The 27,184-nt window shown below is 35.7% G+C and overlaps 1 protein-coding gene and 1 long non-coding RNA gene across 4 annotated transcripts in view; one reads left to right on the top strand and one right to left on the bottom strand.

Annotated features, from left to right (window-relative positions):
* The window catches only part of LOC101886227 (ovostatin), a 370,063-nt gene that overhangs the window by 194,886 nt on the left and 147,993 nt on the right, over window positions 1-27,184 (bottom strand). The window lies entirely within an intron of this gene.
* On the top strand, window positions 8,312-19,483 carry LOC101886502 (uncharacterized). Of its 3 annotated transcripts, none has more exons than XR_015509385.1 (4): window positions 8,312-8,834; window positions 8,933-9,102; window positions 10,993-11,060; window positions 18,749-19,483. It is a non-coding gene; the product is annotated as an uncharacterized LOC101886502 (long non-coding RNA). The 3 variants fall into 3 exon arrangements; XR_015509387.1 differs by lacking the exon at window positions 18,749-19,483 and adding an exon at window positions 12,445-12,626; XR_015509386.1 differs by lacking the exon at window positions 10,993-11,060.

Raw genomic sequence — 27,184 nt, 5'->3', positions numbered from 1 at the left:
CTTCTTTTGTGTTCCACAGACCAAAGAAAAACAGCTTGTGACAAGTCAACGATGATTAAATGATGAGCATGTTCAGTTTTGGGTGAATTGATCACAATAACTGCACAAATTATGATCAAAGAAAAATAAAAAAATGTATAAAACAGATAGATAAATAAGTATGTATATATACTTAGTGTTCTTAAGTTTCAATATTAACTGAAATCAAGATAACTGGGTGGATTAATTCATGAGGAAGACACAATGTCTGATTCATCAGAAAATCTTTCTTCTGAATCATTTTTTTCAATGAAAACATTAATCCACTTCAGAAAACCGGTTTTAAGGACTCATTCATGCTTTGACTCATTGATTCAGTGATCCAACAGCAGATTACTGAAGGGGGAGATTATGCTACTGTTTGAAAGTTTGAGGTCAACTAGATTTAGTTATTTTATTTATTTAAATTTTTCAAGAAAAAAGTAATTTAATTCATCAAATATGTGTTAAATTGTTTTCAATAAATAACTATTTTCATCATATACAGCATGATAAGATGTTTCTGAAGTGTTTCCACAGACAATCACAGGGAAAACAATAATGTATATTAAAAAATGTTAATTGTTTGTTTCACAATATTACCATTTAATGTATTTTTTTATCAAATAAAAGCAGCCTTGGTAAGCTTAAGAAACGTTTATTAAAGCGTATTGTTAAGAAATTGATTTTTTTATTGACTATTTTATTAGGATAATTTATTTTTTTTCAGATTGTGATCATGTTTGTGTTTCACACCAAAATCCTTAGTTTAACTCACATTTATTAACTTAGCAGATGCTATTCTCTGAAGTAGCCTACAAACGAGGACAAAATAAACTAGTCAAATCCCCACAAGAGGGTAGTACTGTATAGTATAGTATAGTGTAGTATAGTAAAGTATAGTGTGGTGTAGTATAGTATAGTATAGTGTAGTATAGTATAGTATAGTATAAACTCTCAGAAATAAAGGTACGCAAGCTGACATTGGGGTGGTACCTTTTCAAAAGGTTGAAATTTGTACTTAAAGGGTCCATATTTGTACCTCCAAAGTATATATTAGTACCTACAAATTTTAGGAGGTAGACTTTTGTACTTTTCAGGTACCAATAGATATTATTATGGATCTTTTAGGTACAAATCTGTACCTACCACCCCAGTGACAGCTCACATACCTTTATTTCTGAGAGTGTAGTATAGTATTTGGTATAGTATAGTGTACATAGAAGTGTTTATTTTTTAAGAAACAAAAAACAAGCAATATATTAGGATTTAGAAAAAGCAATTGCTAATGGTGGAGGATCAATCTTAACAAAAAAAAGAACCAAAACATAATACTTTGGTCAAAAATTACTAAAATATAACGCATAATTAAAATGAAGCACTGTTATTCTAACTTTTGATACATAAAACCTTTTTTAAAAATGAAAGAGGTAAAGTAAAAGTTAAAATATTAATATGAATGAATAATAATAACATTAATAATAAACATATGATTATTTATTTATTATTATTATTTGATTGAATTGCACATAAATTCAGCCATGAAACTTACTCTCCAGCAGTAAATTAAACCCTGCCTCCATAAGTTATGAAAATCAAATGATATTATGACATGTAGCTCCACAATATTTACCTTTATATATTGTTAACATTGTTTATGACTCTGGGTCATGGGAGGTGAAAAGGCATAATAAGTGACTTATGTATCAACTCCCAAAACTCCCTCAATAACCACATTATGCTTCAACTACCAACAGGCGGCAGAGCAGTTCACAGCATCCCCACCCTGTGGTTTTATTTAACAATGTTTAATCAGACTACACCAGGACGCGCTGCTTGTGATTATAGTGGATGATAGATGAAAATAATATGCCGTTTCAAAGTCCTGCTATTATTATGTGTATTTCAATAACATGCTATCAGGATGGTCCGCATAAATAAACGCAATCCTTGTTAATATCAACAGCCGACGTTTAGATAAAAGGCGGAGAGGGACATGGTGCAATTCATGCGATGCTGTGCTGACCAAGTCAAATGTCCAAGTTCTGGACAGATTTTTTTTAGTCAGGAAAATTACAGCATGTGTAGATCAAGCCCCAGATGGGAGCCAAGAACAACCAGCGTCTTTGTTCAGGTGAAATTCCTCTCTGTTATCTCAGCCCCCCACTAACTACTCACTCCCCGCCCTATTTGCTAGCTGCAAGTGCTTTAATTAAGAGTCCTAGAGTACCGCCCTGTCCCAGCCCGCTACTATTAGTCTGCTCTCATTTAGTTTCCGGAAGTTTTTTTTTTTTTTTAATGTGTAAGATTTTAAGAGAATTCTTTAAAGATGTTAATCGATGGTATGTTCTTCTGATAAAGCCACCTGTTTGCATTATTTCAACTTATTTAAACAGTGGCTAATATCTGGTGAACTGGGAGTTATGTTGAGTAAACAGTGCCAAAAGAGCTTTGTAAGGCTTGTCCACTCCCGTTATGCATTGCATATTAAGTGATCACATCTTACATGCTTTTGTTTTATATTTGTATGTATAAATAGTTTTTGTTTAGTTTTAAGTCAGACAGTCCACAGACTAAAGCCAGATGTTCACTTAACCTGCTTTTAAGATCATGACTATTTGATTCATCATCTATTAGTAGCTTAATAATACATGATTAAAACAGAGGCACACTTTACAATAAGGTTTTATTTGTAATGTGTTTAGTAACATGAACTAATATGAAAAATACTTGCAAAGCATTTATTAAACACAATCCGACATTTACTAATGCAGTATTAACATCTAATGTATGCTTGTTAACATTAGTTAATGCACATGAACTATTTTCATTAACTAATATGAAATTCTGATCTTTTTAACCCTTCTAATTTACTTATGTGTTGAAATTGTAAAACTGATGTATAGGTACTTTAACGCACTGTATGTGGTCATGTAACAGACTGCAAAGGTTTTGGTCGGTGGTGCTGGGGAAAATGGAAAAGATCTTTAACATGCAGCTGAATTTTGACCAGTTGATTTTGGGTTTAACTATTAGACACTACTTCAGACACTTCAGCTAATAAGAAATTGTATAATATATTAATCTTTGCCGCCAGAAAAAAATATTTTACTTAATTGGATTAGTGATAAATCTCCATCACTTAAAGGTTGGCACAAGAACATCTTACTCATGTTTTACACACACACACACACACACACACACACACACACACACACACACACACACACACACACACACACACACACACACACACACACACACACACACACACACACACACACACACACAAAAACAGAAAATCATTTTAAACTTTGGACTCCATATTTGGATTACTTGGAGCTAGTCTTTGTCCTATCATGCTAAAACGAATATTTTAACTGTATTATTATATGAAAAATAGCAATGCTTTTAGCCCTTTTTCTGGTCTATTTTATTTAGAGTAGTCCTCTTTTATAAGCTGAGGTATTTTTTTATTTATTTTTCCTTTTTTCTCTCCCAGTGTCTTTTGAAGATGTATTGTTATGTCTGTATTATTGTGAATATCAAATAAACTTAATTATAATTGTAATTTTATATATATATATTTGTGCTGTTCATAATTCGTTCATGTAAGTAAATGCATTAGCCAACATTAACTAATTCAACCTTATTGTAAAGTGTTACCTGCAACGTTTAAACAGATTTTAAGAGATTTTCTTTTTAGCTAAATCATCAACAAATCAGTTCCAGATTCCAAACTGTTTCTGTTTCTCCAAAAAATCAAACTATGCTTCATTCACATGATTCAATCAAAAATGCTGAATAATTTAGGCATCTCCATTCATAAAAAATAGTTTGTTTCAGTTAGCAAATAATTGGGTGAAACGGAATTTATAAAGGGCTCAGTTTTAGCTTCATATTTAAAGAATGATTTTATTTGATATATTTACATTAAGCAACTTTTTAAATTCTAAATATGTTATTCAACCGGTTTATCACTTTGTGATATTTTCATTTTTGTGCTGCTGGTCTGACTTAAATAAATTAGTGTTTGAAAATAACTTTTTTTAGAAAGGTTTACAGGTTTACACTATTGGGCTCACCTGATTTTAAACGTTTGATTTCAGATTTTGTATATGTGTTTTTCCAACAACTGAGCTAATTAATTTGAAGAATGCTTGGGAAGTAGAACTGGGCTTTCAGATTGAGACTGATACATGGGTCGAAAGCCTCAGTAGAATTCAATCTTGTTCTATTAATTCCACTCATCAATTAATTCAATTTAAAGTAATGCATTGACTGCACTACTCAAAATCTAAATTACACAGAATTTTTCCTACCATTTCCCCCACGGGATCGGTGCAAGTCTGCTGAAGGCTCCCTTACCCATCTCTTTTGGACGTGTCCAAAACTTTATGATTTCTGGTGTGACATATTTAAAATGGTCTTCTGATATGTATGCTTTTACCTTTACAACTGCCCCCGAAATTGCTATATTTGGCTACTCTCATTCTCTGCTGGATTATAATGTGTCCTTACAAAACTCCATAAATTGTGGAATGATTATTGCTAAAAGTGTCATTCTATAACTGTGTAAATCAGATTATATTCCTCAATTTAAGACATGGTTAACTTATCTCACTCAAATATTGCACATGGAAAGAGTCTGTTATGGAGTTATTGATAATCTTGATAAATTTTACAATATTTGGCAACTACTTCTTGATCACCTGGATCGATATAAAGCAGATTCAGAGCAGCAGTGTAGTGTTTAATATTCTCACAACCCCTACTGACTGCCTCTTTGCACTTTAATTGAAACCGTCTATTTTATTTTGTTTTAAATATTATTACCATTATTGTTTATGTGTTATCATGCTTAAGTCTAGTATTTTTTATTGTTGTTGTGTTGTTTGGTAACTATTAAAAAATTTTAAACTAAAAAAACACTTATTAAAAGTCTGTCTTGTGTTTTAGTTGTGAGGTTGCAAATTAATTACAACTGTGATGTTGATCAACCATATATTTTTTATGCAGCCCTGAAGTGACATTAATGGGCATTAATGGGAGCATTAAAAACGTTTTTCGGAAGAGTAACTCAAAAATTACTTTTACAGTAATACATAACTTTTTGGTGTAAGTAATTGATAAAGTAATTGAGTTGCTTTTTGATTAAATTAACTGTAAATAGTTACTATTTTTCAGTAACTAGCACAACACTGCTCCCCTCGTAGCTACAACTGTTGGCTTAATTCATGTCCTGTAGCACTTTAACAAAAGTTGAAAACCCCTACAGGAAAACCAAGTGGAAAAAAGACTTCAGTAACTAACACTGCTGTAAAAGTGGGCGTGTGCTAATGCATCCCTAATGCATCGAATCACTCAACATGCGCTGCGAGTGGACAGAGGCGGGCAGACGAGCACAACCTCAGATTTTGGTCATAACTGCATGTCTGGACGGCTCAGACCGAAGCCTGACACATCTCATCAGAGCTCAGACACACTAGAGGCTGCTCTAAAAGCATCTGGAGCAAGAGAGAGGAGGTCAAACATTCATTTTACACTGCCTTTACACACACTGACAGATGCTGTCTGCTTTGATCTATCTTTAGCCAATCAGCTCCTGTCTGCGGGCCTCTGTCCGGAAAGCCGCTTAGAACTTGCTGCCTGCCCTATGCCCAATGGCACGGCGTGGTCGAGGGAGCGGGGGGGAAGGGTGATTGGAATTCATTCAAACCAACAGTACCCGTAGGCGACATCGCCATGCTTGAAGGCAAATGTGGTGGGCATAAATGGCTGAATGCATGAAGATGCATGCATAGAGGCAGCGCTGCAGCTAGTGTGCACAATAGCTGCAGCGGCAACAGAGAGAGCAGGAGGAAATCTGGCAGCATGTGTGTGTATGTGTGTGTGCGCGCGCAGCCTCTCGGAGCACAGCGCGGCCAGGCTGAACCGAATGAACTGCAGAAGAGCGTTTGCTGTGAGGTCAGAGAGTCCAACATTCCTCTAGAGCTGTGTGTTTACACTGCTCTGAGAGAGGGGGATGGCAAGGGGGAGTCAGAGGGGCTTACAGGAAGGGAAACAAATCAAGTCCCGGCCACTCTCTATGAGCTTCTACCTGCCGCCTGCCCCGTTATATCCATGCTGGACCCCATCACTTATTAAATCACTATAGGCGCTCATCTGCTTGGCCAGCCGGGACGGCACGTACAGTATATCACAGCCTAGTTTTCTGTAATCTTATCCTGCACTTTAAACATGGGAGTCGAGTGTAATTCACGCTCGATAAATTTACTGACAACAAAGGAGTGCACGTTAAACATGGAGATCTCATAGTAGGACGTTTGCTGTTTTTTTTATCTAAAAAAAGAGAAGTATATATTTTTCAGAAGTGTTTTTGTTCTGTTGGTACTGTTTACCCATTTTATGTGCAGTCAAAATTAAGGAAATTATTTCCAAAACAATTTATATGAATCATTACGAATCAAAAGTGTTTTTCTCAGCGGCTTCCGAACTATCCAGATCATTTCCAGGCTCAAAGGCTTACTGTTGGGAACGGATTAGATTTTTATCTTTATTACATTAGCATTATTCTGCCAGGTTAATGAGATAAAAGGAAACTGTTCTGTCTTTTGTGCTGGTTAAAAGGCAGCCAGCCAACTAACAAAAATGAATCCTGCCCAAAGCGATACTAGCTTTTTAACAAGATATCCATTATAAGACATGATTAATCCTCCGGATCACATTTGCCAAATTTTGGATTAAAAAGATGCTCCACACAGATACTGGCTGACTAATCATAATCATTAAGTTAACTGTTTATATAATTAAATACATTCATTTTTATCAATACAATTACATAAAGTTGATTTTTTTATAAAAAAACAGTGGCAACAAAATATTTTACTTTCATCATCTGTATTTCAGAAACGTAATGGATCTCTCTATTAAAAAAAAAAAAAACAGACTAACTAAGATGAAAAGCTACAATCAATACTGAAGTGATGTTTGAATTCAGATAGAAACATGCAATGAAGACTAAACAACCTGCTTCATAATATCTGAACCATCATATCATATATACAACAAAAGAAATCAATCTGGAACTGAATTCACTAGCATGCCTCAGAGCCAGAGACTGGTGGATTTCCAAGATGAAAAGACGTTCAGTTTCCTCCCTCTCCTGGCCAAAGATAAAAACTGCACAATGACCACGTGAAATCCAAGTAGACACTCTGAATAATGCGCATATCTCTAGATTTGAACTCATTTTGTGAGAAGATGGGATAATTTTAGTTAGAAAAAACTGAAGTGTGACATATGAATGGCTGAACTTCTTAGTGCCAAATACTGCATTGCAACTACAAGCTCTTGGATTGCACAAGTCTACGAGTAAAGAAAAACATCTATAAAAATGCTCCAGGTAACTCTGAAGAAATCCATACAGTCACATTTTAATGGACAGAATTTAGCAACTCCAGTCTATTTAACCTCCTTTATCCACTCTTTTATAACATGTAAAGAGTTCCATCTACTGCCATAACATCTACCTATAGATAAAGAGATCTCACAGCCACATTTTTTGTCCACCTTCAACCTGGTGCAAATGAGAAAATAAAGTCCTTTATCTGTAAAATGACAATATCAAGTGAAAATGTTAGAGCTTGATTTTATCCTTTGGGAATTGATCAGAGTTCTGGTCTTAGTATTGTAGGTGGTCTGAGAGATGGGCTTGAAAAATAAGAGGACTTAAGGATGTCAGCCAAAATGGAACTGATATCCTGTTGATTTTACAGGGGCAGATCAACCAAAAATTAGAATTCTGCCATTTGCATTCTCTCATTTTGTAAAAAAAAACTACATATACTTTGAAAAATATCGGTAATATTCATCACTTTCGACAACATCGACTTTCACTGTACAAAAACAGCCAAAAAAGGGTTAAAAATACCTTGTTTCTGTTTCAAAGAAAGCAGTAAATCATACAGGTGTGCATCAACATGAATAATAGGACTGAATATCTATAATAAATAATCTATAATGGCATTATGTTTAAAAATATAACTACAATACAATCACACCACAAAGTGTGTATTCACCTCTTCCCTGATAAATTGGTCTGAAAAGTTCTGCTGTCTTGATCTTGGTTGAGTGTTTAAAACTTTCTACCTTGTACATATACTTACTTTAATTATGTGTAGACACATTTAGTTCATATTTCTCAAACATTTTTTTTTAAAACAATGTCTGTAATAAGCATAAAGATCTCACACGACCCCCAGATTAATATGCAGCCAGTGTAGTAGCTGACAGTCTGGCTTGGCGTCTGAAGAGAGGCAAGATCCAAATTCGTCTACTGACTGGTTGGACAGTAATAGGATGAAAGAGCGGAAGAACTGAGCAGAAGAAGAAAAAGGTTTTCACAGTGTGGCACGACTTCGTTAGCTGTGCTCAGAGCTGGACGGCACCCGGACTTGCAGGACGAGGCGCAGCAGAGCAGCAAACAGCTGCCGTACCTCCGTGCCGCAACCGCTCAACCCCTCTCCATCTGCAGTATTGGGGCTCAGAGAGACAGAGAGGCCCAGTTTTGGGGGGCAGTGGGCTGGACATGAACACAATAGCTAGCCGTGGCTTTGACAATGGCTTCATCCAGCTCCCGCCCATTCAGTGCAGAGACCTTTGCTCTCTCTCCATGACACCCGCATTCAGCCGGCCAGACAGACAGACAAGGAGGACAAGGACAAAGGCAAGTGCAAAAAAAAAAGAGAAGGGTGGGGGGTACAAAAGCGTGAACTAGCAAGGGATGATGAAGAAAAAGAGGATAAATGGAATGGGTAAGATCGACGGACTGCGCTCACCTTTTGTCCCGTCTCTCACTCTCTTTTTACGCGTCTCATTCATCGCCAGATTATTTTTCTCCCCTCTTTCATAGTAATCCATCAGGAAATTTGAAGGACCGAGCAGGCGCTGAGAACACTTTTATCTGCCTGCCTCGCACTCGCTTCTCAGTTTCGGACAGTGTGCGTGTCCCTCGCGGAGCACTCGGTCCAGTCCAGCCTCGCATTGCCATTCAAGAGACGAGCGCGGCATGGAAAGTCAGCTGTGAGTGTTTTGGTGTTGTATCTGCACTCCTTTAGATATCCCTCCTGCTCATGTACACAGTCGTACCACACATTTATACATCCCCCCCACCTCCCATAATACCACTGGCATTAAAAAAAAAAGTATAAAGAACAGAAGTGGTGTATGTGCAGGGTGTGTAGGTGTCCTTGCAAGTGAACTACAAGTGCGTGAGTCTTTACAGACACAATTCAGGTATGTTTAACTGCCTGTGTTTGTGTGAACCTGACTTTTCTCGATGTCTCATTAGTAAAGGCATTTTTAGAAGCTCATTAACAGTTCTAACACTAATCTATCCAAGCAATTCAGAAGACAAAAAGGTGGAATGAAAGTGTGACAGAAGAGACGCACTTCTCTTAGAGCAGTCCCGCAGGTCATTATTAGTCTGCCTGTGCCAGTGACTCACTCGGTCGGTCTGATAACGGTTTGTGTGCCGCCAGATGCTGGCGGACTGAGAGAGTGTGCCGCACAAAAATGGCTGAAGGTGAACCTAAATAAACGAACCGAATGACAACAAGGGTGCAGAATGCTTTATCAGGTTAAGACACAAGAAATTACTTATTGGTAGTGGTTTTAGTAACAAATTACAAAAACTCAAATGACTCTAACTGAGTAGCTTTTCTTTAGAAAGTGTCATTTACTAAGTTTTTAAAATGTGTACGCTTACTCTTCCTTGAGTACATTTTTAGTGCAGTATCTTTACTTTTACTCTACTGTTTTGTCATCACTATTTTTTCTTGAGTACATTTTTAGTGTAGTATCTTTATTTTTACTCCACTGTTTTGACGTATTTTTCCTGTCTATGAGAATTAGAAAAATCTGTCCTGTTATTTCTGTCCAATCAAATCACACATAGAAACTAAATCGCAACATACTGAACAACCTCAAGACATGGGTGATTTTTAAATGCAGCAAACTTTTTGGAAGCATTAAAGTGTCCAAGTGTCAAAAATCTTCCCAAGCGATGACCCAGAGACTGTTTAGACTGCATGTGATGATAAGAAGATGACAAGTTTTTACTGTATGACCGAAAAGACTTCATATATCAACTAAATGTACTACAGGATGTTACGTTTACACACACAAAAATTACTTGTAAACGCATAAGCTTTTTACAGCATATACTCAATACTTGTGAGTGGCAAATTTTTACTCATACTTTGAGTAGTACTTACAACAGACACTTTTAGATACTTGCACCACATTTTTGGGCACGTAATGGTACTATTACTTGAGTATAATTTTTAGTACTCTTTCCAGCACTGAACAGACCAAATCTGCAGATATTTTTTAGTATTTCTACACAGAATTTAGTAAAAAATCTGCAGATTTATGCAGAATGATTTTTGGAGTATTGTAGCTAAAATGAAATAAGATCTTTAATGAAAATAAAACCTTTTTAACTTTTTAATTAATGTTTACAACACAAATTAGATCAACTTATTTGGTAAACAAAGCAAGTCTCATATAATATCTTGTTTAGTAATCTACTAAAAGACAGAAAATATTACTTCAAACTGTATTGTAAACATGTGGAGCTGCGCATCGATGGATTTGCTCTTCAGTGTGTGGACTTTTTAGCAATAAAATTTAAACCACACTGAACTGATCTAAACTAAAACTCTGAAAGCTGGACTGACAATTTCAATTTACTAGAACTTCTATGTTAAGCTGCTTTGACACACTCTATATTGTAAAAGTGCCATATACGTAAACATGAATTGAAATACTTTACAAACTGTATTATAAATAAATCATAAGAACATTTTCATATTAGTCAATAATGTTACTGAAATTAATTTAAAAACTGAATACATTTGCACACATTTAAACAAGTAAAACAATAGGCTAAAATTCTGTGTTTTTCTGCAGCGTGGGCCCACTTATTGGGTATGGACAATGTCAAATGAGAATGACTGCAATCAGAAAGAATGAATAAGGTATGTGCAAAGAGAGTAAGTGTGTGTGAGGATATGTCACACATGAAGCATAGTTAAAAATTTTAATGATTTAACACAAAGAGCAGACAAAGTATCTTTTAAAGAAAATACTTCAAGGCCAGCTGAAGTCTGATTAACCTGAACCCACATTCTTGAGGCAGTTAAATTAAAATTGCATTATATCAACGGTAGGTTTTTAATCTGTCTTCCCAAAAAAAACACAAAAAAATTTTGCGATTTGTAAGACTAAGCATTTACATGACACCAAAAAAAAAAAAAAGAGAGACAAATTACTACTATAGTCTGAGTCACTACTTGTGACTACATACAGTCAGAAGTCAGAATTATTAATATTAAAATATCTTTTAAAATATTATTTACTGTCATCATGACAAAGATAAAATAAATCAGTTATTAGAAATGAATTATTAAAACTATTATGTTTAGAAATGTGTTGGAAAAAAACTCTGTTAAACAGAAATTGGAAAATAAGTAAGCAGGGGGTCATAATAATAATAATATAATAATAATATCTAATAATTCTGACTTTAAATGTAAACAAACTTTCACAAATCCGATTTTTCCTGTAATACCAGGAGCTAAGCGAGGGTTGGCCTTTTAAGTACTCATATGAACTGATCATTTTAAGATCACCTTTTTTAGCCTTAATTGAAGATCTAAAAACAATTTGTAAATACAACTTGTTTGTTGTTTGAATAATTACAGAATAGTTGAATAACTAGTAATAAGTAATAAGATTTGAATAATCACAGAATTTAACCACCCACAACAAGTATTACACTGCAGCACATCACTGTATGTGTATATATTTCATGAGACTTGTTCTGGGAGATGTGCTATTTCTTTTATAAAACCAGCAATCCCTTACAGACTTATAGTGAATAACTCAAGCCATACTGTATTAGGAGAGCAGACTATGATAGAAAGTGTCTGTTTTGAATCGAGCCTGAACCACACAGAACAACTCAAAAACTGCAATGTGCATGCTTTTCATTGTATTGTACAACCTTAGTAACCCCAAAGCAATATCCTGGCAACCACGTACAACATTGCAGCATTTTGGCAAGCAAAACCACTTATTTTCCCACAGAAAAGATCAAAATAAATCTTTCAAATAATCGTTGTGTCCTACAATGTTGTGGTCATAACTTTTTAATGTTATGTTTACCAAAATCTAAATGAGGAGGGAAAGAAAAAAGGATTGAGTGAATGGAGAAGGAGGACATTTAATAGACGATAGGGGAGGGGAAGAAGAAACAGCATGCAATGAGGTGTCTGAAGCACATACCCACAGGAATGGTGCTGCTCGATACTTCTAAAGCTTTCAGTTGTACTAAATGCATTATTCATCTCCCCTCTGCAGTTTGAGATTGAGACGTACCCCTGTTTCGCGGCAGCTACAGAGACAAGCATTATACCGAGGAGCCATTCGGAAAGCACTGAACCTACACAGATGCCTTGCTCTTGCACAGCAAATCATTTATTTAAAGTCAGTCAAATTATTGGCCATCCATCAACTGATCATCGCATCTCATTTAATCCATGAAAAAAAATAAAAAATATAAAATGCAATGCAATAAAAGATCAATATGAAGTTTGATATATATTTGATAGATACACCAAGTCTAAATTGAACAAAATAGGGAATAGGGATATTTAATAATCACTTACTGTAATATTTAAAAATGCTAATAATTCAGTATTGCTGTGATTAATTATCTCAAAAAGAAGATCATTCCATCAGCAATGTTTAGCTCATGGGTAGGGCCAGACAGAATCTGCAGACATTTTTTCCTATACAGTATATGCGGAGAATTTTGTAAAAAAAAATAAAAATCTGCAGATTTATGCGGAATGATTTTAGGGGTTATAACTAAAAACCTAATATATGAAATAAAAAATAATACATTTTCAACTTTTATTTAATGTTTAACATTTGGTAAACAAAGCAAGTCTCTCATATAATATATCTACTAAAAGACAGAAAATATTACTTTACAAACTGTATTAAACAAAACTTATGAACATTTTATTATTACTATTTTTATATCACAGCAACCTTAGTGAAATTAATAAAATAACTGAATAAATATCAATTTACACATATTTACAAAAGTAAATGCATTGACTCAATGAGGGTCTAAAAATTTGCAGAAATCTGTGGATTTCTGCGTGCACAAATTTTGTTTGGGTGCTAGTCATGGGTTAATTCCGAGGGTAAGAAGAAACAGTAAAAATAAGTTAAATTTATGTTAAATATATATTTTTCATTTTAATGCAAGTTGCTTTGGATAGAAGTGTTCAGTCATTGTCAAATGTTCCACTGCTGTGATGCCAAAATTTGTTGTAGCATTTTAAAACACTGATTTTAGTTTTCAGCATGTAATTTAACAATTTTTATTTATTTATTTTTTCTTAAATCTGTTATTTAAAAGGCATAGCTCAATCAAAAAAACAGCAGCAATTGACTTACATATAGGCATGGGCCGGTATAAGTTTCTGACGGTATGATAACCTTGTACAAAAATACCACGTTTTCATCAAGTGGCAATATACCGTTCTCCCCCGTGAAGCTAATATGGAAGTAACTGAAACTGCAATTCTACGACTCCCTTTTGGGGTATGGCTCCAGGAACAGGTGTTCACTGACTGCAATGCTAAATTTTCCAATTTTACAGCTGATAAAAAATTTTTACAGCCTGGTACAAAAAACGATTGTGGTGTATACGGCAACTGAGGGGGTAAAAATTAGTTTTAGTTTATTTGTTTGTTTATATATAAATATATATATATATATATATATATATATATATATATATATATATATATATATATATATATATATATATCATTCTCTCATTCTTGTGCTGCAGGTGTTTAACTGTTTTTTTCGCTAGTGAAGCGTTTAGTTTTTTCACTTACAAAGTCCGCCATGTAAATAGCAAACGCGCCATGGCACGACACAACTGGCTTTTAAAAGGAATGGAAGATGAGACTCTGATTGGTTCATTCTCAAAACACACCCATAACTTATTAAGAGACTAAGCTCAACCTTGCACCATGCACTGCGGCGCAGAACGTATTTTCCTCCCTTAAATAGCAAAGGTGGATAAGGATATGGCCTGCGCTACAGACTTTGCACCTAGATTGTTAAAATAGAGCTCTATGGTTTTCACGTTTGTGTTTGTTTTAAAAACATTTATAATGTTTTGAAATAGTAAAACTGTTAGGCTAAATAGTTCAAATAAATTATTGAGTTATGCTCTTTTTATTAGTTTAAAAAAAACTGATATCTTTACGACACATACATCTACCTTGGAACGATATAAAAGAACATTTTAGCTGTATTAAAACATTGACTTTTGCAAACCACTTTCAAGGTTTACCACGGTCATCCCATCATCATCGGTCATTATCATCATTATCATCCCACGGTCATTATCATCCCATGCTTACTTACACAGTATTTATGTTTCTACTATTTAAGTCAATGAATGCTAGTTTACAGCATTCTTCAGAATATATTGTATTGTGTTCAACAGAAGGAAGAAATATATTATAAAACATTAAATCACAAGTCATAATAGCATTTGAGTTTGTGTGACATTAACACACTCTTAGCACTTCTGCACTACATTACTTCTCCATTTAATTATGATATCATAAAATTGTTTCTTTCACTACATTATATGCAATATGGTAAAAGTTCATAAACAAATAAATAAACAATTCTTGTCATTTCTGTCAGAAACACTGGAGAAATAACAGAATAAACACAAACCAACGTGATCACAACAATAACCGTCCAACGAAACTAAAACAACATAATGAGTAACTAAACCAGACACAGGTGAGCATAATCAATGAGCAAATGCATAACCGTAAAGCAAAACTCAAAACAGGAACTAACATTGTCATAACAAACTAAACTAAACAAACAAAATGTCCGAGAACAGAAACCAGACGCAATCACTTGTCATAAATAAATCTCTAATGTACACAGTGTGGACTTTTGTCCAGCTGCAGTGATTATCATAAAAGCAACAAGGATTTTGCACACAGACAAGGTTGGATTCTAATTATCGAGATCTCTGCAACTGGAATGGTGTCACTGGGCAGCGTGTTAAATGTTGATCTCAGCAGGGCTGAAGTGGGCTGCACAGCTTTAAGTGTCAGCAGTGGGTGAATGACGGATATTTGTACCCGAGCCGTAGAAAGACGCCAAGCATATCACAGCCCCGTGCTTCCGCTCCATGAAGCCATCAGTCAAACGCCGGTGTCTGGGCTGAACATAAACGAGCAAACTCAGACAAACACAGTTACACACGTCACTGCAGTGAGATCGATGGAAGAGAAAGAGCAGACTGGCCTTTTCAGAACATTTTCTGCACCTCTCCCTGGAGGGGATTTGTATTGCTCAGAGGTTACCATATTGGTTGGAGTTGCCATAAGTGAAGTGAGCGCAGTGATATCTTCTGCAAATTAAAAAGTTTGAAATCAAACTAAAGTCAGATTATTGCTGTAAATAATGAGCCTGACATCTAAGGGCTGCTTTGCCATATATAATGCATTATTACTTGGTTTCTCTTTCATCACCCCAGGGTTCTACCATGGTACTAGAGCACGTACACACATACACCCTCTTCAAAAACTACTCTTAAAAAGCTAAAAACGTCAATGTATGGCTTGGAATAACGTATCTACATTGCACTCGATGGTAGCTTGCTAGTTATTTGGTATGATCCTAATTCATGTCATTGTAACCACCTCTTTAACCTTATGTGCTGTTGGGGATGTTTTCGTCCACTCTGGTGTGATTTGGAGTCTTAATTTGGCCATAACATGTTCTGTATTTCAGCTAGGGGAATGATTTTATATTCTATATTTATATTCTATATTTTGAGACATACTTTGGGAAAATGCTTTGAAAATAAGTAAGAAATAAATCTGTTAATTAACCTCTGTGCTGATTAAAACTAATAAATTGTTCAGAAAAGAATATGATTTTAACTCTTTAATTGCCAAATTCATAAATGATGTCACTGATTTAGTAAAAAAAAAAGTATACACAAAATGACTTATTTTTAATATAAAAAGTAGTTGTGGATTTTTTCACCTTTAATCACAGTAATATATAGATTAATAACTTTAATTAATAAAATTATTAATTAGTAGGAAAGATTAGTAACAACGTTGCCTTTGATGCATTGTTAGTTTTTGCACAGCATAAGATTTGCATCTTTTCTCCCTAATTTACAGTTGGGGTCATTTTTGGCCCACTGACTACCATTATAATCACATTTTGTTTGATTGCAAAACTATGAAATTATTTAATCATGGATTTTTGATTGTTTATGGTTTTCCCTGTTGAAAAGAGGTAAAATTTGTAAATTTTACAGTTGATCATCAGTTGGCACCATTAACCTTTTAGATAGGCCTGTGCAAAAAAGCGTACTTTTTGGATTTTATATGGAGTATAACAGCAAATAAAAGTGTATGTGTGTCTGTGATAAGACTGTGTGTTGTTCAATAATTTTAAGGCATCTTTGGGGAAAGGATTTGATCCACTGGAAATGTTGACTACTGTATTCTGCCAAATGTAGTTTCTACAACACAAGTTGGCGATGTATTTAGCAAATTGTCATTGCAACTGTGTATTTTTTTAGGAACACCAAATCAATGGGCTACGTTGGAACCTGAGACTACAACTGGCTTTTAAAAAACATACCATAGTCACAAATTTCTTGATATCTGACTGGTTTGACCTTGGGCATTAAATGTTGAAAGATGGAAGAATTTGGTTGCATGGATCATTTCCAATGTCCTCTGTAATTTACAAATGCTCCTATATGCTCTCGGTAAATCCTAGCTTCTAAAATCAGACCAACCATCTCTGAAAGGTGAATACGTTTACACCTTCATCAGCATAAGGAATTTTTGAAATAATCAAAAATACAGTGAATTTACCCCCCTGACAATTTTAGCATGCTCGAGATATTTTAAATATAATTTTTCTTCAACTCTAAAGTCAATATCTGGGTAGTGTATTGCTCAGGGATGGAAACACAACCCTTGAGGGTGATTTATGCCGTAGGGCAAATGAGTGGAGGACCTGAGCCACTTATATTACAGCACAGAGGAGACACGTTTCAGAACAAAACTTCTATTCAGTTATGTTTCTGTGAAAGTCAGTAGGGCGGGAGATGAGATGTGCTCATTGAAATGTCTGGACTTATTACTTCATCACGCTCCTGAAACAGACACCACATCAAACCGGGGGCCTACTCAGTGTAATGAAATAACATGATAATTAATTTTAACATTAAAACATGCTTCACTGATCACATCATTTGAGAATATTTGTTCGGTTTAACGTACTGACAGTTGGTTTCTTTGAATTCTTGAAAAAAATCATTTAGTTCTACATTTTTCGACTCAATTTCCCTTTCAAAGCGAAAATCAAGATGAATCGAGACAAAGCAATCTTTCTTCAGTGCGGGGTGCCCATGATCCTTTGCAGAGGGATCTATACTTTGTTAAATCCGAGCCGACTGTAGGATCTCAGCGCCAGTCAGGACTCATCCCACACCTGGTTTCCTGCACTAATCTCTGTGTGACAGAGCTGCCCCACATAAGCTGCCTGCTCTGCTTACACAGCTCTTTACTATAGTTCAAGAGTAAAGAATGAAATATGAAAGGTTTAAAGAAAGGATGAAAGAAAACAAGCAGAAAAAAAACGTCAGCACAAATGCAAAAAGTGATATTGGTTACCTTCAATAAACAATTGTGAGCTTTTAGACACAATATGGTTAATATTATCCTTTAGAAAATGGAAATAATAGATTTTTTAGATTCAAACAATGATTTAAGGCAGCACGATGGCGCAGTGGGTAGCACTCTCGCCTCACAGTAAGAAGGTCACTGGTTCAAGCCTCGGCTGGGTCAGTTGTCAGTTCTGTGTGTTTGCATGTTCTTCCCGTGTTTGCCGGTGCGCCAGTTTCTCCTACAAGTCCAAAGACATGTAGTATAGGCGAATTGGGTAGGCTAAATTGTCCATAGTATATGTGTGTGAACGGAAGTGTATGGGTGTTAAGCGGTGAAGGGCATCCGCTGTGTAAAACATATGCTAGATAAGTTGGTGGTTCAATTCGCTGTGGCGTTCCCAGATTAATAAAGGGGCTAAGCCAAAAAGAAAATGAATGAACACAAATAATTCAATTATCATTCATAAATCGCAAATGTTCTATATAGTATGAAGGTAATCCAGACAACATCATTTTGTCATATTATAATAATTACCTAAATTTGTCACTGCTGGAACTAAGAAACTTGCCACTAGGCCAAACCTTTGAGAACTTTTCCTCTTTTTCCATTTTCCTGCTTGGATTAACATGTTCACAAGTAACTTTAAAATGACGTATGTCTGCTGACAGTGACATCAAGTGAGGCATTTAATAATAGGGATATGTACTAATACAAGTTTAGTAAAAGCATAAATCCAGCAAAAAAAAAAAAAAAACTCTGAGTGTGTATACAAAAACCTACACCTAAAATACTTAATCTATTAAGCACAGTCGAATTTCCATTGTTTAAAACAGATAAGATTAACAATATTGTGTGTAGAAGCTCACAATTTGTTTTTTTTTTTTTCATCTTTTTTTATTTAGTGATTCCTCTGCCTGCCACAAGAAGGAAGCCTGCATACCACTGCTGTAAAAGATTAATAACTCTGCACTACTGAATATCAAGAATGGTTATCACTTTTTTTGATGGTCCCTTTAATGCATTCTGTTGAATTTAAGTTATATTGCATCTACATGCCAACTACTTCTTGTTAGAATATGAGTAGACTGTTAGGTTGGGCTTAGGGTTAGTGTGAGTTGACATGTACTTGCAAATTTCTTATAGTCAGTAAAATGTCTGTTAAAGGAGCAGTATCAACAAATAGTAAGCAGTCTACAAATACACAAATGAGAATAAATTGGCATGTAGTTGAACTGTATGTGGTTGCATGTAGTAGTTGAAACTTTGTCAACAAAATGTACAATAGGGACCATCAAAATAAAGTCTTGCCTCAAGAACTATTCTAAATAAATGGCTTTTAAGTAAAGTTTGTTGTAAGGGCTTAAAAGGAGTGGAGAGTATTCCGCAATTTTGAGCCCACCACTGCAAAAGAGTGATAACCTCATTGCTTACACCTGGATCAAGAGATCTCCAGCAACAATTGGCAATGTTTAGAAGATGGACCGCAGGACGTCCTTAAAAGTGTGGCTACATTCTGTAAAAATCGATGACAAAGATAAGTGTAACTCTTGCAATAAAATAATATGTTGAAAGCAAGGTGCATGTACAGTTGATATACAGCATTTAATAAAAATAACGTACAGTACGTGTTTGACTAAGGTCCTGTTTACACTAATACTTTTTGTTTTAAAACGCATACATTTTGCTGGCGTTACGCTATCCGTCTACACTACGGTGGAGTTTTCGAGCGCTGAAAACAGAGCATTTTAAAAATGCTGGAGAGGCCGTTTTCATTCTAAAATGCCTCTGTTCCGTCTCAGTGCGGATGGGGGAAAATGGAGACATCTGAAAACGGAGGTGGAACTGCAGACATTCGACGATCTGATTGGGGCTTTTTCCTCAATTTTAAGTAGCCTACACACAGTTCAATCCTGCTTCCTCTCTTTGTAAGTTTAGACTTTGCAAGCTTTATATGGAAAACAAACTACCGAGGACATGTCTTCAAAGGGAACATTGAACTTTATAACCTTATTCATATCATCCTGGCTTAGTTGTGTCATTTTCTTAACAATAAAATGAAAATATGATTTAAGAAACTGCCTATTTTCATTTTGATATTAGCATTTCAACAGACAGCAAAAACGTTGAGGCGTCGTATAGCGGCATATTAATAGACCGTCATCTTCACTGTATGCATATTTATAAGAAAACGAAGCCTAACATAACTGCCTCCTTTCATTTTCATTGAGAATTGAAACACCCTCTGTTTTGCTGAATATCAGTGTTAATAAACAATAATGACCATCATAAAAGTATAACGTACAATACGTTTAAACATTATAGGAAATAAAGGCAAGCAATCAGTCAATATACAGAATGTACGTGGTGACATTAATTATTAACTTATCTATGCGCTCAGCCAAAACACCTGAGAACAAGTAATTGATTCAAAAGACCAAAGTCAGGGAATATGTCGTTAGATTTAGACAACAAGATGAACTAAATATCACGTTTAACAAATATAGTGAGATTGGATCCAGCGGTGGATCCTTGATGAACAGTCCGACGAGCACAGCTCTCACATGGGCAGATATGCTAAAGCACATGCCAGAATGTGTGGTCACGTGATGTGTGTTTTCAGTGGTGTGGTGTGGTGTAGACGGAGAGCTGTTCAGAAACGCTGGGTAAAATGCTAGTGTGGACGCGGATCATTTTCATTCTAAAACGGCATTTTAAACTAAAATGTATTAGTGTAAACAGGGCCTCATTGTGCATCTCGATAAGCGAGAGCCTTTGTTGCAACACAGGCTCATATTACTTTATTATCATTATCGCTAATTATGTAGCCAGAAGTATGTATGGCTGCATTATGTCTTCAAAACAAATGCTATGAGGCGGTATGCTGCAGTTCCTTTTCGGTCTTATCAGCTGACTGCTGTTACCATATGGACAACTTTCTCGCTGTTATTAGTTTGCCCAGTAGCTCGCCAGGTACGTCAGCGGACTTGAGAATGGGGTTAAGGGAAGGAGGAGGGTGGGTCAGTCGATCCGTCAGTCATTCAGTCAATCGACAGGGCCCTGTGGAGGATTTACGCAAGAACAGCAGGTGTGAATGACACTCGCGAGAAAAATTTGAGATCTCAAAAAGTGTACACATTGGCCTCTGGTGGTATAGCGAAAACAAAAATGTCAAAAAACATAGCTCCTGGGACGTATGTGGCGCTCTCCAGAAATGTATATAGCGGTACGTTTTCAAAATGAGCCTGGGTTGCCTTGATTAGCTTTTCTGTTGTCAAGTTATTATCGTTCCAGCAGGTGTTACATGAGCTGGATGTTTTGTTAATATCAATTTGAACCAGCCTACTAGCTATTGTTTATTCCCAGGGAGATATCAAGGGTGCTCAACCCCAAGTACACACCCCCATCCAGGTCCAGCAGCTAAGTGCTGTTTTTTTTCCATTACTGGTGAGAAAAATAATATAATTATACTATAATATAATTGCACAGAAAACAAACAAGTTTGATATACCAAAGTTTAAGTGTGTTTTATTGTTTGTTTGTTTGCTTTGTTTTTCCAAATAAATCTAAATCATCAGAATCAGAATCGATAAAATCAAAATGATTAAAAAAAATCCAACCCTACCTGAGCCCTACATAGGATAAGCAGATGGATGTATAGGTATGTGGAAACTTTTCGTGGAAACTTGTTGTGAAGTCAAAACAGAAAAAAATATGGGAAGCACAAAAAGTAAAAAGAGAAGCAGAGATACAAGAGAAAACCTTCTCCTAAAGTTCCTCCCAACTCCTCGGTGGTCAGAGCTCATCTGCAATGTGCACCTGTCCCCACTCGAGCAGCAGGAGCACAGCTTTATAGTGTGTAAGGAAACCCGATCGGGAAAACAAGGTGAGGCTGTCAGATGCGAGGCTGCAGTCTGTCCTCAGTAAATAAAGTCCTGTTGATTCAGCTTTCACAACTCATCTTACAACAGCCACAGGGAGCCACTCACACAAAGCCTAGCCTGACCAAAGTCTTTCAACATAGCACAGCTAAATCTAGAATAGGGATGGTCTAGAATGCTTTAGTCAGCAGCTGTTTTCAAACATTTCCAGCTTACAATCACATTTGAATTATATTTCAGATTTCACATCACATAGAAAGAAAGAAGACCAATTTACAGACCTGGCTGTTCTTGTCAGATGCCTGATCCTTTAGAATTTGGAGCTGCAAAAAACGTTGCAGGTGAAAACCCCATCTTCACCATCAAAAGCCTCTGTACTGAAACCAACACTCCTGCCTGTCCTGCTTGTGTCATAAAACAGCAAGTGAAGATGCTCACTGCCATAGACAGCGGACATTTCCAGCAGGAGGAGAAGAGGAGGAAAGGGATGCTGAAGGCCAAACAGCTGAAAGCACTGGCCCACATTTCTCTTGCTTTATCTGGGGCGGCTGAACAGAAAGTCATTTGGCAGAAAGGCCCAGAGAGCAAGAGAGAGGGAGAGAGACAGAGAGAGAGAGAGAGAGAGAGAGAGAGAGAGAGAGAGAGAGAGTGATGGTGAGAGCTTTGGGTGCCAACACCAGGACTAAAATAATTACCTGTCACACTCGTAGCAGTGTGAGCGGCAGACACATTTTGCCCTGTGAAATAATACAGAAAGATTAATAGTTCCCTGCTTCCCAACTTTCTACACTCTACTGAAGCCCTCTCTCTCTCTCTATACATAACATTGTCCACACAGTAGGAATACTGGTAACACTTTAAAATAATGGTCCATCAGTTAATATTAGATGACGTATTCACTAACATGAACAAACTATTAGTAATACATTTAATATACGATTTTTTCATCTTCGTTAAAGGTGCCAAATACTGCATTGACTTAATAAGTTAAATTGTTTTCTGATATCTACATAGTAGTTTTATGGCTTTGGTAAGTTAAAAAAATCTAAACAAATAGTTTTATAAGCTCATTTATTACTCCATAAAATACCCAATAGAATCAAAAGGTCCATGATTGACCGTATATGGCTCTTTTCGTGAATATTAATGAGGTCTGCTCTGACGTGCAGCTCTTGCAGGCACACACACACAGCATGATGTACGCTGAACACGGACAAATACAAACCAAAACAGAGTAACAATAACTATTTTTCTAACCAAATCTGTTGTGGATAAAGGCTAAATTATAATTAAACTTGACAAAAGAGAGTAATTGAGATGTATGGCGTAGAATTTTGAAGCTACAGTTAAAGAGAACACAGCCAGGAATTATTATCAACCTCTGCATGAACAGATGACATTTGAGCAGAGTGTTTGTTGAAACATGTTTATCAAATTTTACAATAAAAACGATAAATCAACAAAAGATGTAACTAAACATATCTTATGCCTCTTTAGAGTGGACATAAATAAATGTATAATCTGTAAATCTTGCATTGTGCATCCTGAGGCAATATTGGAACATGCTGTCATTGCCCAGTAATGCACAGTAAACAATTTGGCACTAGCGTTTTGAAAATAAAAGTCCCACATACACAGTAAGAGAAATATATGCTTAAAAATAACTAACAGAGGAAAAGGATCATTGTTGTCTCACGAGAAAACATTGTTGCTAATCAAATGCAGCACGAGGCGTGCACATTAATGATCACAGAAAAATTGTTTGACATGGCTGTTCGTCAGGTCTGGATGAACGACCAAAATAAGGTATACATGCAAATGTGGAGGGCATGGCCCATGAGTTTTTTCACACTCGTGGAAAATAATAGAATGAGAAAACGGTGGTGTCTGAGGCTCACAGTATGCCTATTTCCATATACTAATCTTTTATTATTCTACTATGACTTGGTATATCCAGATTTTCTTTATAAGGCACCTTTAATGTCATTCATGTTCATGTTAACTCACCGTGCATTAGCTATTGTTAAAAAGCAGAACTTTGATAATTTAAATAATGCATTAGTTAATGTTGAAAGGTATTATGTAAGCTTATTTATTTTTAGCAAACTAGTATAAATATAGTATATATATATATATATATATATATATATATATATATATATATATATATATACATATATATATTATTGTAATAAAAAATTTCTATAAAAAAAACATTAAAAACATTCTGAAGACAGTGAAGAAAAAAGTGTTGGCAGATTTGCAAAGATTGCACAGTACACACATGTACTTTGATTTTATGAAGCTGAACCCATTTTTACTGGAATTATTACTGTTGCTGTTTAGTTACCACTAGTTCAATTATTACTAGTTTATAGATTACAAATACCATTTTATACTTGAATTCATTTGTTGTTTTTTTATATAATGAAGTACTCCATGTTTAGTGAGAGCAAGTAAACAACACTGAAGAAAAACAACACTTATTTATTGACGCCATGTGCACTCTACTAATAATGTTTCCTAACACTACATAAAAATTAAGCATATTCTAGATCCCTGCTGTCAGGAGCATTACATGCAAGATGAAAACGCATGAAATACTTTCCAATCACTGTGCACTGTTGCTTATGTATATTTCAAAAAAAAAAAAAAAAGAAAGAAAGAAAGTGAAGTGGGTGTTGCTGCAGGCTAGTTTAGCTGGGCTGAGCTGAGGTGTGGTGTTCAGAGCAGCTGTGGGGCCCGACCGCAGTCATTCTTCAACTCCCTCTGAGACACGTTCAGCCATCACACCCCGTGACAAAACAAACAAGATCTGTGATGATTGGAGCACGGCCAGCTTTTAGGGGAAAAAAGAATAAATAAATCGCCCTCCATCAGCCCTCGTCATCCTGCCTAAAAGCTATTAGGGCCTGGAAGAGACACGCACCCTCTGACTCCTTTCATGGAGGGCTGGCAAATTAAATTATTAAACAGATCACAGGGGGCAGGGTTGGACTCAGGCCCTTCGGCCTGTTGGACAGTATGTGCCCCCTTCTACTGAGCCTACAGTCATATAATTGTTGCCATGTTTTGACAGAGGATGCGGTGAAATCTCTCTGTCCAGGCTGTCATGCATTCGGGTCATTCGTGTCTCAGGGGAATTCTGGGTAATATGAGTGATTTAAAAAAAAAAAAAAACAGTTTTGCATAGTAAATGAGAAACAGCTGTTCTGCTATGGACAAATGTGAGGATTAAGATACTATACTAGCATATATAGCCTGAATGTAACCAAATAACTATATATTTGGATACAGTATTTTACACTACTACCAGAAGGTTTGAGCTCAGTAAGGTAAAATATACATATACATACATTTATATATACGACACACAAACATTAGCAATAACTATCAATTAGTTAACGTTGCAGTAGTTAATGTACTTATTAACATGAACAAACAATGAACAAAGTGTTGCCAGATATTTTTTCCAGCTCAAAAGCTGTCCAAAACCCAACCAAATCCACAAAAAATGCTAAATATTAGATAAATATTTTATTGAATTTTAATAGATTTAAATCGAAATCAACCTAGTTACTTTACCTGTCATTATTTTTTAACTATACAGCAACCAACAGCAGCAGCCACAAAACTACACTCCCACAACATAACCGGATCACATCGAAACACTGCCCCTCTCCCTCACACACTGCACTACCAATTACAGTATGCTTTACTTTAGAAATGTGGGTGTATAAATTGGGACACATTTGGCGCTTTAATTTTCTTTTTACATAATTAGGTGTTGCTTGTCAATCAGACAATGCTTCTATGTTTATTGCTGTCAATTAGAAAAATTGAACGATAAAAGTATCATGTTAAGTGTCAATTTAACTGCAGGTGCTGTGTGATGCGCATACACATGAAGAGGAATCAAATTTGTCCAGGGAGTCAGATTTTGATATAACTTTCCTTCCCCTCCTCTTACTGGTGGGCCCGCGCGGTTTGCGCTTTGCACTGGTCAATACTAACTGAATGAGGTAGGAACACACAGTTATGTTTGTTAAGTAAGATGCATATAAAAGTTACGTTTTAAAACCGCTCAATATTTGTCAACTGCCATGCCATTTTTTACCTGCACAATCAAGTTCATAACCGGCCAACTGGGTGGGAAACCACCCAACCTGGCAACAATGAATGGACAATACATTTATTACAGCATTATTTAATTGTGTTAACTTAAAATACTGTTGTTCATTGTTAAGTCATGTTCACTCAGAGTACATTAAATAACGTTAACAATCTTTCTTTATGATATAACAAAACATCAAAACAATTGTTAATTTATTTTACAGAATGACAGCATACGCAAACCTTTAAAACTGTTTTTTGCTGTAACATAAAACAGCTGATAAACTGATCAAAAGAAAAAAACATCGGATAATGTTTATTATTAAGGTGATAAATTACTATGTTGAGGGGTACTGATTTCCTCTGACATTCAGTCACTATAATCATAATGGCACCCGCTGATTAGAAGTAGCTGCCAACAAAATGGTCGGGAAAAGTTCACAATTCATGCTATTAACTACTGACTTATTACCTGCCTATAATTAAGATATTAACTGTTTATTAGTAGTTATATAGTATGACTTTATTCTGCATCCCTAATCCTACCCAAAACCTAAACCCAACTTTAAGGTTACTAACTATTAATAAAACAGCTAATAGCAGTTTATTAAGCTAGTAGTGTTAGTAAAATTTTTGTTAATACCAGGAATTGTGACCTAAACTAAAGTGTTACCGTTTGTTTAGAATCGTTTGTCTGAATCTGAAAATTTGCACTTAATCCAAAGACATTTTGAAGCATAAAACAGATCCGTCTTCATCAGATCCGTCAAATTCATTCTGGGGACACTGTTTAATCAATCCAGACTGTTATATCTTAGGATCTCAGACCAAGCTAACCTAACCCATCACTCATAACATCTGAGAGACTGTGGCCTGATATGTGAGTATGCAACAGAATTCCAGGGTCTGAAGGTGACGACTAACAAGTATAAGCAGCATTCAATCTTGTATTCTGTGGTTGGGCATTCCCGTCAGTGTCTAAGGAGCACCATTTTCCATTTCTCAGTCTTTACACAAACACAGACCAGGCGGAAAATCTGATGAACAACTCAATTTAAGACAATTATCCCAGCGGAGAAAGCAACCGAGCACTCAAGTGGGCCTTGTGCTAAATTGTAATCGCATAAATCTATCCTTCACTTCCTGCTCTGGAGGGTCACAAAATGGTACATATATTTCATTTAGTTCAGGCAATGGGTGACAAGAATAATAAACGTATAGGCCTATACTGTACAATTATCACACATTTCTCCAAATTGCTCATAATTGCAGGCTCCAGTTGTTATTTTAAGCCTGATCCCATGTTTTTGTAAGTCACACCTATTGAAGTCAAAGGGAAAAAAGGCA

Source organism: Danio rerio, chromosome 15 (assembly GCF_052040795.2).
Source record: "Danio rerio strain M-AB ecotype USA chromosome 15, GRCz13ab, whole genome shotgun sequence".
NCBI lineage: Eukaryota > Metazoa > Chordata > Actinopteri > Cypriniformes > Danionidae > Danio > Danio rerio.
The sequence above is the reverse complement of the archived record's forward strand: the minus strand, read 5'-3'. Positions and strand labels throughout refer to the sequence as shown.